Source organism: Lagenorhynchus albirostris, chromosome 16 (genome assembly GCF_949774975.1).
Source record: "Lagenorhynchus albirostris chromosome 16, mLagAlb1.1, whole genome shotgun sequence".
Classification (NCBI taxonomy): domain Eukaryota; kingdom Metazoa; phylum Chordata; class Mammalia; order Artiodactyla; family Delphinidae; genus Lagenorhynchus; species Lagenorhynchus albirostris.
The window spans coordinates 64,503,851-64,522,222 of NC_083110.1; the positions used below are offsets into that span (position 1 = coordinate 64,503,851).

An 18,372-nucleotide genomic window follows, 5' to 3' on the forward strand; every position below is an offset into this window, starting at 1 on the left:
GCTTTGTGATGTCTGTACTGTTGTCTTCCTCTCTTGCGTGTTCATTGTGTCCCCTTGTGGGGCAAACACACCCATTCAGTACAAGCAAGTTGAATCATTTGCCTTAGTTGAAATCTAAAGCTGCGGGTTGAAAACGGCAGATTTCTGTAAAGCTTGCAGGGGTGGCATTGTGTCATCCTTTCTGGACTTAAACATCCTATCATTTCCTTGCTTCAGCTTCCTCTTGGCTGAACTACTACTCTTTGGTAGTAGTAATGTGTTTAGCTATTTTCTAACATCACAAGGATATAAGAATAAAGTAAAAGCCTGATATAATAGAAAAAAGCACTAGCCTGGGAATTAAGAGGCTTTTACTTTGGACACTAGTTTCTTCACCTGTAAAATTAGGAATTTGGGTTAGCTCTCTAAGACCTTTTCCAGCTTAGAATACCTTAATTTTCTTGGTAAAAGACTCATGCCTATTCCAGAGATGCTAAAGGGAATGTATTAGATTTGAGAAAAAATGTTTAGATGTTAACCCAGAATCATTCTTACAAATGACATGAAAACTAAAGCTTTGCTTCAAATAAATTGTGTATATCAGAAATTTTGGAAATTTACTGTTTAATATCTGAGCGGTAGAATTAGTATATAAGTGATGTCCTCAACAAGAAAATAAATTTTCAAGCAGGAACTAAGTGAACCTCTTGCCACAGGTGTTGTATAGACATTTATTAAACATTGCCTATTATACTCAGTGTACAGTTATTAGTTGTATAACCTTGGGTAAGTGGCTTTCAATCTTTTTTTTTTTAATGTATTTTGCATCACGACCCAATACATGTACCACATACACACCACTTAATCTCTAAAATAAATTTCTCTTAACAGTGCAAAAAACATACTGCTATATTTTCTGTTCTGGTTTATTTTTTTTAAATGTGTTTCAATCCACTGAGCTAGATGACCTCTACTGTCCCTTTGAACTCTAGGAGAATATAGTTACTCCTAGACTTTTATAGTTGCTCCAGAGCAAAGCTTGCCAGCTAGTTTGCTGTTAAATACTGACATTAGAAGATTTTCTAGATAGATTTTTATTTGGAAATTTTGTAGAAAGTCAATAGCCAATATCTAATAATACTCTATCTTATTTTTTTCTTGTAATAATTATGTAATACAGAGAGTGGGTTTTTTTTTTTTTACTTAGCCCTATTATATGGCTGCCCCCAAACCCCCTCCTCTTTACTCCAGTATGTTATACAAATTTTATTTATGCACACTGTATTAGTGAAAACTAAAGTGACATGAAAAGGGTTAGGAAGTCTTTTCTAGAGAAATAAACTGTGTGTCACATAGATTAGATACAGAGTATCAAATTACCCTTGATAGACCCCGTCTTTGTCTTCCTCAGGGTTTTCCCAGGGCTCTAGAGAAGTTCCCTTCTCTGCTTTAATGTACTTCTAAAAAGTATTAATTTTATAACTTAAAGAATGCACATGGTAAAAAGATGAAACAATATAAAGGGCATATGACAAAACGTCTCTTTCTTACCCTAATCTTTGAACGCTGTGCCCCAGTGGGGAGTTTCTTCTCTATTTTTCCGGAAAATTTCTGTGAATATGAGTGGACATCTTTTTTAAAAATCCAAATAAAATTATACTACACACACCATTATGTATCTGCCTCATTCTTTTTAATGGTTGTATGGTACTTCAGTGTATGGATGGGTATACTATAATTTATTTAATCATGCATCTTTTGATAGGTATCTGGATTATTTCCAAGTTGTTCCCTTTCTCCCCATCAGATATACTTAGGCTATCAGCCTTCCCTCCTACCTCCATTTTGGGACAGAACCCAGAACCTAGGTGCTACTGGAAAGGGGTGATAGTGCTGTGTGGAAATGGAAAAACCCCTCACCAACTTCTCTTCCTCTGGCTAGAACACCAAAAGTAGGCCCCACTGTCCCAGCCATTCATGAGTGGGTAAGACTGCCCTAGGAGTCATTTTTCAGCAGATTAATGAAATAACATTGGGTTCAAAGTCTGGTAACTGGAGTGTGAGATTGTGAGCCTGTCACTTAACCCCCTTGATCCTCAGTTTTACCATCTATTGAGTATAAAATGAAAGATTGGAATAGATGAGTTTTAATGTCCCTTCCAGCTGTAATAGTTACATAGTATTATTTTTAATATTGACTTAAGCTATATAACCCAAATTGTATGAAGTTTCTGTTATTTAAATTAAAAACATCTTTTGTGTATATTGTGTGGTCTGTAATTTGTTTGACCTGCCATATGGCCTAAGCTATTTGAAAGTTTAAGAATGTGGAAAAAAAAAAAGAGAGAGAGAGAGAAGTTAAATATTATACTATATTTTACATAAACTCTCCTTTTCTAAAAAATCACTTTCAAAACTATAAAATCCATTCCAGAAGTAAAAGCAAATCTTTTTATCAAGCTTGAATACTTGAGGAGAAGATTCTGAGGTGTTGTTTGTTTTTAAAATGGATCTTTGTAATTTTCAATGAATCCAGCCATTCAGAGTTAATCCTGAGGGCTTTGAAACTTGGCTTCAGTCCCCTTGTTTAAATTGTTTTCACATTCTAGCCCTCTAATCCATCTCTCTGTTTCACTGAATGCTAAAATTGATGTTGCTTGACATAGCTAAAGTTTTCTGACTTGGTGCTGAGGAAGCAGCCTTAGAGGTGAACTGTGCACTACCATCCTGCCAGCAAAGTTATCAAGTTACACAGCAAAGTTATAAAGTAACCGAAGCAGGAATTTTTGCTGCATCACATGTAGGTTGTTTAACATTACCTGTTTCACAATTTTATTCTTATAATTCCATCAAACGACAACTATCCTGAAAGCAACATGGAATAAGAATTCATCGTTTGATTTATATAATTACAACAGGAAGATAAAAAGACATTTTCTTGGCCTGGAGGTAGGGGAGTCTGTGTGTTTTCATGCTGGTGACCCTAGCTTCTTAGCAGAAGGCTTGACATACCTTGAATAAGTATACTTCCCTAAAACCCGAGAGATTATTTGTTATCCAAATAATGCTAGAATTCTGTGTTAATTTTCATATCAATTGTTTGACATAGTTCAGTTTAGCAAAATGTGTTGAGGACCTTCTAAGAGGCAAGCACTGCATTAAAGGGTGGGAGTACCTAGATGACAGAGACAGTCTCACTGGAATGTACCAAAATGACAACTGTTCTTAGTTCTTCTATTGTTGGAGTTTTCCAGTATCCACTGGTAAGTGGAACTGGGCAGAGAAAGTTCTCCAAGTTTGAGTCTGTGAAAATAGATGGAAAAGAAGTACATTTTCAGTATTTAAAAAGGGGTACTAATGCCTTGTTAGGACAGTGTCAGTTACTCTGCTGTGTGTGGATCTGCTAGTGACATCAGTTTCTCACTAATCAAATTCTAAATGAAATAAACACATTTGCAATGTGTGGATTAATTGAGCCCCAATTTTTGCGTACCATTGCAATTATTGTACCTCGTATATTATAATGGCTTAAACAATTGCTTGTATGAAACTAACCTTGAAAATGGTCACACTGTGTCTTTATGACACATCCCAATATCTTCTTTGTCATGTTACCTTATCCATTGTGGCATTTACGACTAAGGAAATTCTCTAGAGTCAGAAATATGCAGGATACTGCTGCCTACAGGATGTTGAACAAACTTTGTCTAAAATATTTGAAACCATTTTAGAAAAACAGTCCTATGATAGCAAAATCAGTCAAATAGACTGTAGTTTGAGCTGAAGCAGAAAGCCTTTTTAAACAAGAGGGAAGAAAAAGTCTAATCATTACTCTGGTCTGTTATGTATGCAATCTCAGAAGGGACTGCTTTTTCTCCTTTAGAGCCCAGCTTTTGGCTAGGGTCCTGTGACACACAGTGGGAATTCACTTCCTATCAGGAAACGCTGTTTTTCAATGTATTATCTTGTTGAGACAACCACAGTGGACAATAGGCTATTAATGTATTAGAACAACAAGTGTCATAACTAAGCCAATATTTGCTTTGTTTTGAGTGTTGCCCTAAAAAAAAAAAGAAAAAAAAAACACAAAACTTTGGCTGAACTTCAGAATACATTTGATCATCAGTAACTGCTGGGTACAAAAGCCATGACAGTCAAAGAGAACAAAGGAAAAAGTGCTTTAATAGTGGTGATGAACTTTTGCAGGTTTACTCTATTCACTTCCTATCCACAGAGAGACAAGAATAATTTAAATGATTTCAAATACAACTTTTGGGTATGAAAAAGTGTGCACTTAAAAGCCTGTTTTGAATTTTGGAAGCCACACCAAGAAACTGGTATAAAGAAAAAAAGCCTCCAACTCAAGTTCTCTTACAAAATACCAAACCTTCTTGTGAGATATATCACATTCAGTTTTGGATATTTATATTTAAAATGATTTGATAAAACTGCTTACTTGAGGACTGACAGCTCTTTAAAAGCTGTTACTTTCATAATGATTAAGAAGAAAACTCTATTCAGGGGGTGGTTAGTTAATATCAAGTCACTATTATTGATATAATTATGTGATAAGATACAATAAAATTTCAGATTTGGAAGGTAAGCCCAGAGGTCATCTATTTCAAACCACCTCATTTTATGCATCGTGAAACTCAGACCTTACCTCTTCATTGAGATCTTCCCTTACTATCTTAATCCATAATTCTGTTTATCAGCAATCCTCAACAACTCTTGGATATCTTATATTTATCTTTCATTTAGCATTTATCATAAACTGTTTTTTTTAATAAATTTGTTTATTTATTTATTTATGGCTGTGTTGGGTCTTGGTTGCTGTGCACGGGCTTTCCCTAGTTGCGGCGAGCGGGGGCTACTCTTTGTTGTCGGGCATGGGTTTCTCATTGCAGTGGCCTCTCTTGTTGAGGAGCATGGGCTCTAGGTGCACAGGCTTTAGTAGTTGTGGCATGTGGGCTCAGTAGTTGTGGCTTGCGGGCTCTAGAGCACAGGCTCAGTAGTTGTAGTGCACGGGCTTAGTTGCTCTGCGGAATGTGGGATCTTCCCAGACCAGGGCTTGAACCTGTGGCCCCTGCATTTGCAGGCAGATTCTTAACCACTGTGCCACCAGGGAAGTCCCATAAACTGTTTTTTATTATCAGTTTTCTTCCCATGAGGTCAATAGAGAATTTTAGTAGAGAATTTTAGTTATTAATAGTTAAAACTGGGAAGTCTTTAAGGGCAGAACCTAGATCTGTGCTTTATATCTCTTTATACTCTACCTAACAGCTGTATTAGTGTTTACTGATTGACTGGATAAGTAGTTTTTTGTTTATTTTAAGATGACATTTTGTAGCACCATTTGTATCTGGTCTCAGAACACAGCAGTAGGTATAGATTTTTTTTAATTACTCTTTTTATACCTTCATACTTTTTTGTGATTACTTTTTCATTACCTCAACCATCTTGGGTAGCTGGCCATTCTGATCAAACCATGATTAGCCCACTTTTCAAGAGTTGCTGTAGATTCTCTGCCCTAGTTTACTCTAAGACTAGAGAATGGGATATTATGAGTCAATAGCCCTACTCACCTCACTCAGTTTAATAAACCCTTATTGAGTATAACTGTTAGTAGACAGTGAAGAAAGGAAAAAGATGTTGGCCCAGATACTGGGGCAGAAAGACATACTCAGATAATTCAAAAGCAACACAGACTATGACAAAGTGCTTTGGGAACACTAAGGGGGGTGGGGGGCTAATTCTGATAGAGGAGATTGGGAAGCCATCGTGGAAGGAGTTGGTTTTTGAACACACCACAAAGTGTGGAAGACTTGAATGGATGGAGGTGAGCAGGGAAAACAGTCCAAGTATGTGAGAAATAAGATGAGCAAAGCATTAGTTAGAGAAATGGCTTTTGTTTGGGAGGGTCATCATTTTCCTCTCAGTCTGTGGGGTATACTTAAAAGCCTTTTCCATGCTATTTTCAGAGCCTGAATTTTACAAACCCCAGACTGATTAAGATGGGACTCCAGGATGCTTAAAAAACAAACAAAAAACCTTGGGAATGACTAAGAAAATTGTGTGTTTGGAAAATTATGGTAGGTGGCTTTGTGCTTCTCAGTTGTAACCATGAACCTGAAGGATTGTAGTATCCATAGTACCTTTTAGATGTGTAAAATAATACTTCACCACTCTATAGAACCCTTCCTTGACAATAGAGATAAAAAGTAGACACAAAATATTTACCAAACTCTGGAGAGCTACTTAAGTTACTAAGCTCCATGAAGATTGCTTTTTGTTTTGACAATAAACTACTTGATGTGGGCTTTAAGTCCAGCTAAATAGGCACTGTAGAACTAAGCTATGAGTCTAGTCTTTGTGAGCCTCAGAGAAACAAGAATCCTACTCCAGGCCTGAATTTAAAATATAGCAAGCAATTTAAGTGGACCATTCAGGCATGTGTGAGTGAGCACAAAAAGCTGAGTCATAAAATTTACTCTCTCTAGTGAATTACCATGAAAGCTTAACAGAGAAGTGTTCTCATTATTTTAAAATGGTATAAATGACTCTAAATTCTTATGAAAGCACACATCAAGAAAATTTGTTTTGTGTGTTTTTAACTCTGAATGCATACCTACAAACCCCTTAAAATCAAGAAACCGGTACTTGAGGCATTAGGTGATTTTCCTTTTTCATGAAAGTTAACATTTTATTTAATGTACAGTAGCTTTTGAAATTAGTTTATTGCCAAAACCTTTAGTTAAAGGAATTTTTTTAATGTAGTTCATATTTAAATCTTTTCTTACATGGATAGATCATATGATCTACATTCTATGTATCATATGCTGCTCTAGATAATATGAAAAATCTTGAGTAAGATAAATTGAAGGACTTGGACAAGTCGGATTCTCTCCTGGGACCTGTTTCTTCATATGGAGGAATGAGGGGTAGTACTAGATGTAATAATACCTTATATCCTGTTAAGCTCTAACACCTTTAAATTCTAAAGATGCTATTCCTCTTTTGGCTGTAATTAGATAATATTAAGGAAGGCAGTATTTATTTCTTGGAAGAGTTGTTATATGGACTTATAAATGTTTTGTTTCTCTGTTATTCTTACAAAGGTATTTTTCAGCCTGCTGTTTTTGATAAACTTTCCTCCATAAATTAAACAATGAGTTCTTCTAATGCTTTCTCTTTTCCCGTGAATTGGACAGTTAGCCTTTTTAGGTCTTCTTTCAGATTTTTTTTTACTTTTTATTAAGACCAGTTTCCAGCTGTGGATTAGAGGCTTGGGTGGTTGTCTCTTTATTATCTTCAGTCTCCTCACTATTCATGTCAGAAAAGAATCTCGATCTCTATTCTCTTATATGAATTGTCATAAAATATCAAAATGTCTGCACACATTTTCAGGTTTGTTATTTATATTGACTAGGCCTACTTTGCAAGGCTAAATCTTATTTTATACCAGGTCAGAGCCTAAACCTCTTTAAATGAATCGACAAACCTGTATGGCAGTAAATGTCCAACACAGTTCTAGATGAAATAATGGGGCATATATAATCTAGGTAGTAGGAGCCAGAGGACTCCCCTCACCTCTTTCTAAAGCTCACAATTATAGTTGTAATTTAGATTACACTTTGTAGAAGATGAAATTTGATGAATGACCAGGGGATTTTACTTATTTATTATTGATTTAATCATCAAATTCCTGAGTGTCGCACCCTGTACCTCATGCTTTTACATTCAGGTAAACTTCATCGTAAGAAAATACAGCCTATGAAAACATATATCTTTTCAAAGAGTTCACATTAGAGTTGGGGACTTAGATTTGGGGCTGGGTAGGGGAGGAGTTGGAAACATTTACTGGAGGATCTTAACAGGTATAAATTTGAAATGACTTAAAATTTGAAAACATCATTGGAGTTTAGGGATGGGGATAGGGTAGCAGAAGGTAGAGATGCAATATAGTGTAGTGGTAAAGAACACAGGTTCTGGAGCCCATCTACTTGAATTTATATCATAGCTGCACACATATTGGTATGTGACCTTGTACACGTAACTTCTGTAATGCTGTTTCTTTGTCTGTAAAATGAGTATGGTAATAGCACCTACCTGTCTAAGGTTATTATGAGGATTAAATGAGTTAAAACATGCTGCCTTCTTAAAACAATGTTAGGTAATAGTAGGTGCTCAGGAAATGTTGACTACTGGCCATTAATCCTCTCTCCCCATAAAAACATACTTTCATCAAAAATTGTGTTTTTAAAAATTCTGATGTAATTTGTTTAATAGAAAAACACAAAAGCTAAATTACTAAGAAGGATGATGTCAGTAACAGAGTCGGAGTGGCTGAATGCCTGACAAAGATTTGGAATCCAGGCAGACCCTTGAGGACAGGGCAGATTCCTAGCAACAGGCAGTAGGAAAAAGCCCAGGTGTATGGACTGTCAGGGAGGTTGGACAGTAGGTTTCAAACCCTGGCCTGTAGGCAGTGCATAGGAACAGGGTGTTTTGGCAAAGGGTGGCAATAGGTAGAAGCCTAGATGGGGAATTAATACCAGGGAAGTTTGCATGGCATCAGAAATCCCCTACTGTAAGCCAGGGTGTGAGCCATCAGGTTACCTTAGGGAATGGTAGAAATGGATAGAAGGGTCTAAGACTGAGACCTGGGAAAGAGGGTTCAGGCATAGATCTTCAGTTTTGAAAGTATTTGGAGTTACCTGATAGAAAAACAAGAAAAGGATTTAGGCTGCTTTAGAGTGAGTGGAGTGGCTAAGAGATTAACAGAGTTTGATTATTAACAATCAGATAAAAGTATTGCTGAAGTGAAAGTCAGACATCAGAATGGGAGCAACAGCAGCAAGACTAACTTGATGCTGAGCTGCTAAACTAGTTTCTTAAGGTTTCTCATAATCCTGGGGGCCCAGAGCCTGGCATGATGCTGAATCTGCAGGTTAGGGTTTAGTGTTCCCTAATGTGGGGAGAAGGGCAGAAATGCAGCTTGTATGTACACATGGCAAGAAACCTGATAAACGGAGTGAATGGCTTTTTAAATCCACTCTTGCTTAATGAAAAGACATTCCATCAGACTGGAATATTTTAAAATTTGATAACTGCTTTAAGTGTTTCAGCTATGATAGAACCAGTAGAGCCCACTGCATCTTTAATTTGTGGTTGATGTTCATTGTGAATCTTCATGGAGTTTTACAAAGAAATTTCTGTTCAGAATCTGATACGACAAGAACATTCATATCATCTTCATATTTTCTTGGAAACATTGTTTCTTGATCTAACATGGTAATAGTTTGCAAAAGTCATACCATTGTGCAAGACATCTGTGTTGCGTTGCCCTTACGTATATCAAATGGTATATCAAGTGTCATTCGGGAGTCTTCCCCAGTGGCACAGTGGTTAAGAATCTGCCTGCCAATGCAGGGGACACAGCTTCAAGCCCTGGTCCGGTAGGATCCCACATGCTGCAGAGCAACTAAGCCCGTGCACCACAACTACTGAGCCTGTGCTCTAGAGCCCGCAAGCCACAACTACTGAAGTCCGCCGGCTTAGAGCCTGTGCTCGGGAACAAGATAAGCCACTGCAATGAGAAGCCCGTGCACCACAACAAAGAGTAGCCCCCACTCACTGCAACTAGAGAAAGCCCGCTCACAGCAAAGAAGACACAATGCAGCCAAAAATAAATTTATTTTTTTAATGTCATTCGGGTTGCTATTTTGATTTCTGTTATTCCCAAAGAGCTGACTTTGATTTTGCAAAGGTGTGCTATCTATCTACACTGTTGTGATGGTGAAATGCCTCCTAAAATAGGTATTATTAAGATGGAAATTCCATTGGAACAGTATGTATATTAGTTTTCTAGGGCTACCATAACAAAGTACCACAAAATGAGTGACTGAAGACAACAGAAATTTATTCTCGTACAGTTCTTGAGTCCAGAAGTCCAAAATTAGGGTGTCAGCAGGGTTGGTTTCTTTTGGCTGCCCTGAGGAAAATCTGTTTTGTGTCTGTCTCCCAGCTTCTGGTAGTTGGTAGCAATCCTTGGTGTTCCTAGGCTTGTGGCTGCATCAGGTCAGTCTGTGCCTCTGTCCATCATCACATGGCTTTTTCCCTTGTATGTCTCTGTATCCACATCTCTCTTACTTTTCTCTTATAAAGACACTGGTCATCAGATTTAGGGCCTACCATAATCCAATATGACCTCATCTTAATTTAATTACAAATTAAGACACTATTTTCTTTCTTTTTTTTTAATATATTTATTTATTTTTGGCTGCATTGGGTCTTCGTTGCTGCGCACAGGCTTTACTCTAGTCGTGGCGAGCTGGGGCTACTCTTCGTTGCAGTGTGTGGGCTTCTCATTGCGGTGGCTTCTCTTGTTGCAGAGCACAGACCCCAGGCACGTGGGCTTGAGTAGTTGTGGAGCGTGGGCTCAGTAGTTGTGGCTCGTGGGCTCTAGAGTGCAGCCTCAGTAGTTGTGGCGCATGGGTTTAGTTGCTCCGCGGCATGTGGGATCTTCCCGGACCAGGGCTCGAGCCCATGTCCCCTGCATTGGCAGGCAGATTCTTAACCGCTGTGCCGCCAGGGAAGTCCCAAGAGCCTATTTTCAAATAAGGTCATATTCTGAGGTAATGATATGAATTTTAGGGGACACTATTCAACCCCAGTACAGGATGTGATATCAAACTTTAGATTTAAAGGATAATTCATTTGAAAAAGCTAGTTTCCCAAAAATAGTTTTTTTATTATAAAAACAGATTTTCAAGGTTGATAAACATCTCTTTGTATGGATTTCCACTTAAAACTGTTATCAGAGTTCTAAATGGTGGGTTATGACCAGTGTTTTTGGAAATAATTTTCAAGTACTATTACCTATGCTTAATAAATTGCATTTTCATGACTCAGTATTAGACTTTTCATAGAAAGAAAACAGATGAGGTTGTGATGATCCTGAAATCCTCCTTACCAGCCAAATCTAGAGGTAGGAACTCCTTCAAATGACTTCTTTGCAGTAACGAGTTACCTACAGCTTTTGGATTGGCTTTTGCAGCTGTATTTTATAAGTTATAATCATGAAAGCCGGAAGTCTTTAGTTGGGATACCTGATAGTAGATCAAAATGAACTCTTGGAACATACTCATACCTTGTGTTCTTTAAGATTTTTGTGTATATTTTCCTCCAATTTTTAACATAAGGAGCTTTGCCTCATACTTTTTGTGCCAGCCTCCCTACTGTCCCTCACTGGTCACAACAATCACGTTAGGAATGGACCATTAGAAGTACCATCCACTATAACAAACCAGTTTTCTAGACCAGCCTTTTGGGTGAACGTTTTGATTTGAAAACTCAACTCATTTTTAATAATGAGCTTTTGTAGGATCATTTGCATTTCTTCAGAATGAGGAACTAGAATTTCTTGAGTTCAGAAATTTTGAAAAATAGGTATATGTAAGATTGGAATTTGAGGGAGTTAAGTTTTCTATATTACTTGTATTCTGATACTCACTTTGGAAAAAGTTTCCTGAGGTTTCAGGGTAGATATGCAGTAATAGGTAAGAGTGATTTTTCCTCAGACATTGCTCTCAAGAAAATGTCAAAAGCAATGGCTTTAAATTTTTCAAGCTCAGTGCTGCACATGTAATTTTTTTTTTTAAAAAAAAGCTTTTTTCCAGGACTGCTAAATAGTAAAGAGCCAACGATTTATCTCCAGAAATTGAGAGTAATGAATCTTTCTTTAAAAATCGTAATCTCCACTAATTCCACTTGTTTAAACCTCTCATTTATCATGAGCTGTCAAGTTCTGGATAGTTTCCTGGATTTCAATTTAAAAATTTTCACTGATACCAGGGGACATAATAACAGAAACTAAATGTCTTGGAGGCACATCTGAGTAATCAATCCACTGGTTTCTGTCAACTTTCTCTTAGGGGGAAGAAAACAAAAAACAAAAAACCCCACCTTTTGTTTTTTTCCCAACCATTTCCAATACACTCCATGTTGAAGACAAATGATGACTGAGGGAATATATACAGAACGTTCATCATGTTTTGTAGAAAGGAGGGTAAAGGCACTGAGGCCATGTGTTTTTGGATTCTGCAGGATACTTGAGAGATTGCCTCTCTCTCTGGTTGATTGTTTTACTCATCATTTTATAAGATATATATATATATAAAATCAGTCTTATATTTGCTTTTCCGAATGATTCACGTTGGGAACAATTTGAGCTAAGTCTAAAAAGTGATTGAGTTTAGGCTTCAAGAAAATACACTCCTTCTGAACTTCTTGTACATGTTTTCAAGTTTATAACTCTGTCCCTCGCATGGCCATTACAACTGGTAAATTTGACTTATTTATAATGAAAGTTTTTTTCAAATTACTGGTGAACATTATTTCCATTCCTACCAATGTCTAAGCAAGTGACTGACTCTCTTCTCCCCAGCCCCTACTCTTCACGTACAGAAGTCCAGCTCTCTGTTCCTTGCAACAGATAGTGTTGATCAATAAAATATTCTTCATCAACTACTGATACCTTAGTGAGAAAGAAGTTAGATTCATTTTCTGCCTTATCCAGCAGTGAATGCCTTTGGTCTTTGGATCACCCTGCTCAGTGTGACCTAGCAAGCACCTACTTAAACAACGTGTATTATGGTTATACTGAACTACTACTATGTTCCAATTATACTAGCACAGGATGTATTTTTCATGTTTGCTAAAGTAGTTTATGTTAATTAGCAGCATTGCTTTTATTATTAAAACAGTTTGAGACCAAAATACTCTCATAGCTGTGCCCTCCAGTTGATACTTTTCTTCTATCTGTTTTTTTAGTAAATGCTGAGCCAACTATCAACTTCCATTAAAAGTACAAGACCCTTAGAAACATAAAGGGTTGCTGTTACTGTTACTAGTTTGTTTTATTATTGTTGGCATTTTTTCCTTGACTTTGTCAGATTTTTTTTTATTGAAGTATAGTTGATTTACAATATTATAATAATTTCAGGTGTAGAACATAGTGATTCCCTATTTTTACAGATTATACTCCATTAAAAGTTATTAGAAGATAATGGCTATAATTTCCTGTGCTGTACAATACATCCTTGTTGTTTATTTTATACATAGCAGTTTATATCTCCTAATCCCATTCCCCTAATTTTCTCCTCTCCTCTTCCCTCTCCCCTTTGGTAAGCACTAGTTTGTTTTCTATATCTGAGTCTGTTTCTGTTTTGCATATACATTTGTATTTTTTTAGATTCCACATACAAGTGATATCACACAGTATTTGTCTTTCTCTGTCTGACTTATTTCACTAAGCATAATATTCTCTAGGTCCATCCACATTGCTGCGAATGGCAGAATTTCATTTTTTCTTATGGCTGAGTCATATTTCATTGTATATATATATACACCACATCTTCTTTATTCATTTGTCTGTTGCTGGGCACTTGGGTTGCTTCCATATCATGGCTATTATAAATAGTGCTGCTATGAACATTGGGGTGCATGTGTCTTTTCAAGTTAGTGTTTTCATTTTTCTGGATATATACCCAGGAGTGGAATTGCTAGATCATATGGTATTCTACTTTTTTTTTTTTTTTTTGGCTGTGTTGGGTCTTCATTGCTGCACGCAGGCTTTCTCTAGTTGTGGCAAGCGGGGGCTACTCTTCGTTGCAGTGCGTGGGCTTCTCAATGCGGTGGATTCTCTTGTTGCAGAGTACGGCGCATGGGCTTCAGTAGTTGTGGCACATGGGCTCAGTAGTTGTGGCTCACTGGCTTTAGAGCGCAGGCTCAGTAGTTGTGGTGCCCGGGCCTAGTTGCTCCGTGGCATGAGGGATCCTCCCGGACCAGGGCTCAAACCCATGTCCCCTGCATTGGCAGGCAGACTGTCAACCACTGCACCAGCAGGGAAGCCCTGTTATTCTACTTTTAGGTTTTTGAGTTAAGTTGCATTTTTGACTCAGGCCCAGATTAATGGTATCTTTTGCTAATCAACTATAGATTCATTTTTTCCTAGACTTTTGTATTGAAGCTTAAAGTTTATAGTTTTATTTTAAAGATATACGCAACAGAAGTCATTTCAGAAGAGAAAAAAAAGTATTCAGAAATTTAAGGACCATTTGGATCAATTTTAGGATTCTGGCAATAGACCACAGAGAGTTAAATTTTCACATTTATACCAGTTTGGTAGCCATTCAAGATTTTTTTATTTTACTACTTTGATAATATTTACCATTTCTGTTTTGGTGCTGAATATTGTGATCCTATAATATATTTTCAGGTGCCCCAGTAAAGAAAGACAGTAATTAAGTTTGTAATAGCTGTGTATACTTCTAGGAAATAACAGTCCTTTGAGCCGTTCCATCTTTTTTGGTCAACTCTTCCACACCTAATTAAGATCTATAACCATGAATAATTCCTTGTTTGGTGAAGAATATTTGGTAGTCCGAGGCAAATGATTAAATCTCAGTTTTTTTAATCTGTACAGTGGAATTATTGCCAACATAATCTTTTTCCGAGGGTTGATTTGTTTCATTATAAATAGTTAAAGGCCCTCAACTCTTTCAAAATGATGCTAAATTAACTTTAGAGATAAAAATGTAAACTTGAACATAGTTTACTGTTACCCAGGGCACAGTCAATGTCATTCTGATAACTTCTAATTAAGACATAGCAGTTATCTGCTAGGTTAACAGTTACAACTTCCAACATACTGATCATTGCCCATGTGGTGGTGTTTTCAGATGGACTTGAACCAGTTTAAGGGCCCTTACCCTAAATGTATTTAGTTCCTCTTTGTTTGGAACTCAAAATTTTATGGAATGTTCCATGATATTTTATGATACTACTTATCTTTGCCTACTTCGTTAAGCTTCTTGGTCTGCCCATGTCCTAATACTCCTTGTCCTTATGTATCTTATTTATCTGGTTTGCTAAGTACTGATAGAAAAGAAGGCCAATTATGAGGAGGTGATATTGTGTTGCATAAAGAGCTAGGAGAACTTAGATCACCCTGATGATGTTAGGTGTATGATATTGGGCATGTCTCTGTATGAAGACCTCTTTCATTAGTTATCTAATCTAGAAAACAAGAGATTTGGACTGGTTGTTCTCTTAATTTTTGCTTCAAAGCCTTCAAAGAATTTAAGTGAAAGGACAGATCCTTAATTTACTGGTAATATGTTAGTAGATACTTCTTAATCTTTAAAAATCTAGTTACTTAAAGAAAGTGTATTCCTTAGGTATTTAAGTCATGCAAACCACCACTATACAACTACCTCATTTGTACATCTACTTTTCTGTGCACGCTAGACAGATAGACAAGCATAACATTAAGTCTATTTAGAAGCACTAGGATTTTTAGGCTTTCCTTATAGCCTATTCTTCTCAGTCAATACTATTTATAAATTACCTGCATAAACTGTGTGTGATGGGCCTTGTTTTTTTCTTATATTTCATTTGAGGGTAAATTATGGCCATGGGGCAGTCTGTGAATGATATGGTAATACTAATAAATGTCATTATTATGATTTTATAGCAATATCTGATATTTGAGCTTTAGAAAAATTGTAGCTTTAGAAAAATTACTCAACGCCTCTGATTATAGTTTCCTCTCATCAGTAAAATGTGTTCCTTGAATCTAGTCTGAAAAATTCCAAGAGAGCTCTCATAGAATCAGTAGCCGTTATAGCAATGAGATCCTAGTGCTTTGTGGGATAATTAAATCTTCTTCCGTTTGGGCACTTAGAAAATGCCATCTGTATTACTCAGTGCAACTCAATGCCTGTTTTTCTTTTTTCATTTTTCTTGACTTTTATCTACTTCTGTTCAATTTTCCATATCTATCAATTTCTATGTCAGCTGTATATAAAATTTTGGCTAGCAGTTGAAAGTAGTTCATGTATTTTGCAGTTTAAAATGAATAAAATTTCAGTGGTCGATCTGATGTGGCTTGTCATAGTTTATGCAGAGTCCAAGTTGTTTTCTAGAACTTTAAATACCTTCACAATTTTATAGTAACTTTCATCAAGAAAAACTAAATAAACTAGCATTTGTTGTTGTTGTTTTTAACCAAATATGCTGCTTTGAAGTCTCGGCATATCTTTGATTATTGTTTTAAATATCAAACAATGGGCCTGGTACTTGAAAGTACAGCCATCTTTTTGCTTATGTTCTAGAGAAAGCTGTTAAAACTACCAAGAATTTCAAGTTTGGAAAAACTTTTTATAAGTAATAACTTTTCATAGGATTGTTTTTACCATTCCCAGTCTAGAAGTAACACAAACAAGGTTGTTTTGGAAGGAGTTGTGATATAGTAAAATAATTCAGTTCAGCCGCTGCTGTGGAGTATTCTGCTGTTGTGGGGACTACAAACATAAGCAAAGAGGTCTTGAAAATTGAGCTAGAAGTAGATATGAGTCAAGAAAAATGAAGGAAAAAAAAAAAACCCTGACATTGGGTAGTACAGATGGTGCTTTCTCAGTGCCCAGATGGAGGAAAATCTAGTTATCCCACAAAGGACTAGGATCTTATTGCTATAATCTGCCATAAATATTAAAAAAAAAGAATCATTTCTTATTCCCTTCCATCTCTCTAGCACATGTTCATTCCCCCCATCTCTCTCTCTCTCTCTTTCTTTCACACACACACACACACACACACACGCACACACACACACGTACACGCACATGCACACACACATTCTTCTTTTCCTTTCTATTTCCCATCTGACCATGACTTAGAGTTCCTAGGGTAGTGTTTTTCAAACTGTAGATTATAACAGCTTATTAATACATCATAAATCAATTTGACGAGCATTTTTTTAAAAAAGGAAGAGATTAAAATAGAAAATACCAGAATATACTACATAGTAAGGGAAAGTATCATGTCCTGAATTTGTTTCAGTTATACATCTCATGTATTTGTATGTGATTACAATATAAAATATATTTCTTACTGTGGATTACCTTTTAAAAAGTTCAAAAGCCATCATTCTAAAGTGTTTTATCTAATTTTGTCTTGAACCTAATGTTCTTTAAACATGCATATTGTATAGTTACTGCATAAATATTTGGATAATGTTTTTAAAGCTAGAATTTTGTTTATGCTTGATATCTTGTTTCTAATCTGCATGGCCAGAGGAAAACCCATAGTATTAACAAGTTTTATAACATTATTTTTTTTAATCTGTCTTCTGCATCATTTTCAATTCAGAGAACATTGTTGAAAGACTAATTTTTTTCCCCTAATGTAGTTCATACTGGTTTGCACTGCTGTTTATATTGTTCTGAAGTAGTAGAAAGCATGACTGTGTATATGTGGTATTAAAAAATAAGGTTGGTTAATTTTAAACAGAAGGAGCCCTGGAACTGAGTTGTTCCAAATATCACCTGGAAGCAGGAATATTTATGCTTAGAATTAGTTGTTCACAGTTAAGAGGAACTAGAATCTACCACTTACTTCCCTTAAAACATCCTTCCTTAGCGGGCAGTAGTGAAGATGCCTGACTCCCTTCTAAGCCATGGTAATTCTGGTACTTTTTCTTCTGGGGCCTGAGTAAAACTTTTCAACCCCTCAGTGCCACCGAATAGCTGGAATTGGCATTTGAAAAGAAACTACTAGTTACCCCTGCCTGGGTCTGAGTTGTGATTAAGTCCATGAGCTTTAGAGATCAACAGACTAGATTTAAATCCCTGGTCCACCACTTGCTAGCTCTTGGACCTGAAACAAGTTACTTCTCATTGACTTTATTTCCTCATCAGTAAAATGGAGATAATAACACCTACCTCATAGGATTATGTGGAGCAAATGAGCTAATGCATTTAAATTCCAGCCGCTAGCACATAGCAAGAGCTCAGCACTGACAGTTGTTTCTAAATGCTGTGATGACCCATCTCTAAAGTAAGGAATTTCTAGTTATTGTTGGAAAATCTCTAGCTGTTATGAATATCAAGCTATATCAAGGTTCCTTATCTGCCTCATTATGGGACTAGATCAGGGGATACCAATAGGACCATAGGATGTTAGAACTAGGAAAATCTAAAGGGTCATTTGAGATAGCCCTTTTATTTTACAGTTAATCTTGGGAACTTTATGATGTAATTGCTTACTTACTTCTTCGTATTCCTCACTAGACTGCAAACCTCAGGAAGAACTGTGTCTTATTTGCCATTTTTATCTCCACATAGTAGGACCTTGGCACGTAGTAGATGCTCAGCCACTTATTGATTGAATGTGCCATGGCTACTCTAAAGTCACACAGTACTTGGTGGACGTGCAGAGACTTGAGTCCTGGTCTCTTTGTCCTCAGTCCAGTACTCTGCACCATTCTGCTTTCTTCTTGACAGGATTACATACAAGGAAATTTTTAGAATATAATTAGAAGTTTTTTAG

The 18,372-nt window shown here is 36.5% G+C and overlaps 1 protein-coding gene across 8 annotated transcripts in view; it reads left to right on the forward strand.

Annotated features, from left to right (window-relative positions):
• The window catches only part of ADD3 (adducin 3), a 124,752-nt gene that overhangs the window by 69,902 nt on the left and 36,478 nt on the right, over positions 1-18,372 (forward strand). The window contains exon 1 of one of the 8 annotated variants that reach the window (XM_060125875.1): positions 6,033-6,071. The exons of the other annotated variants lie outside the window; for them this stretch is intronic. The gene's annotated coding sequence lies outside the window, so the exon portion shown is untranslated. Of the gene's footprint in view, positions 1-6,032; positions 6,072-18,372 lie in introns of those variants that run through there. 8 annotated transcript variants of the gene reach the window in all.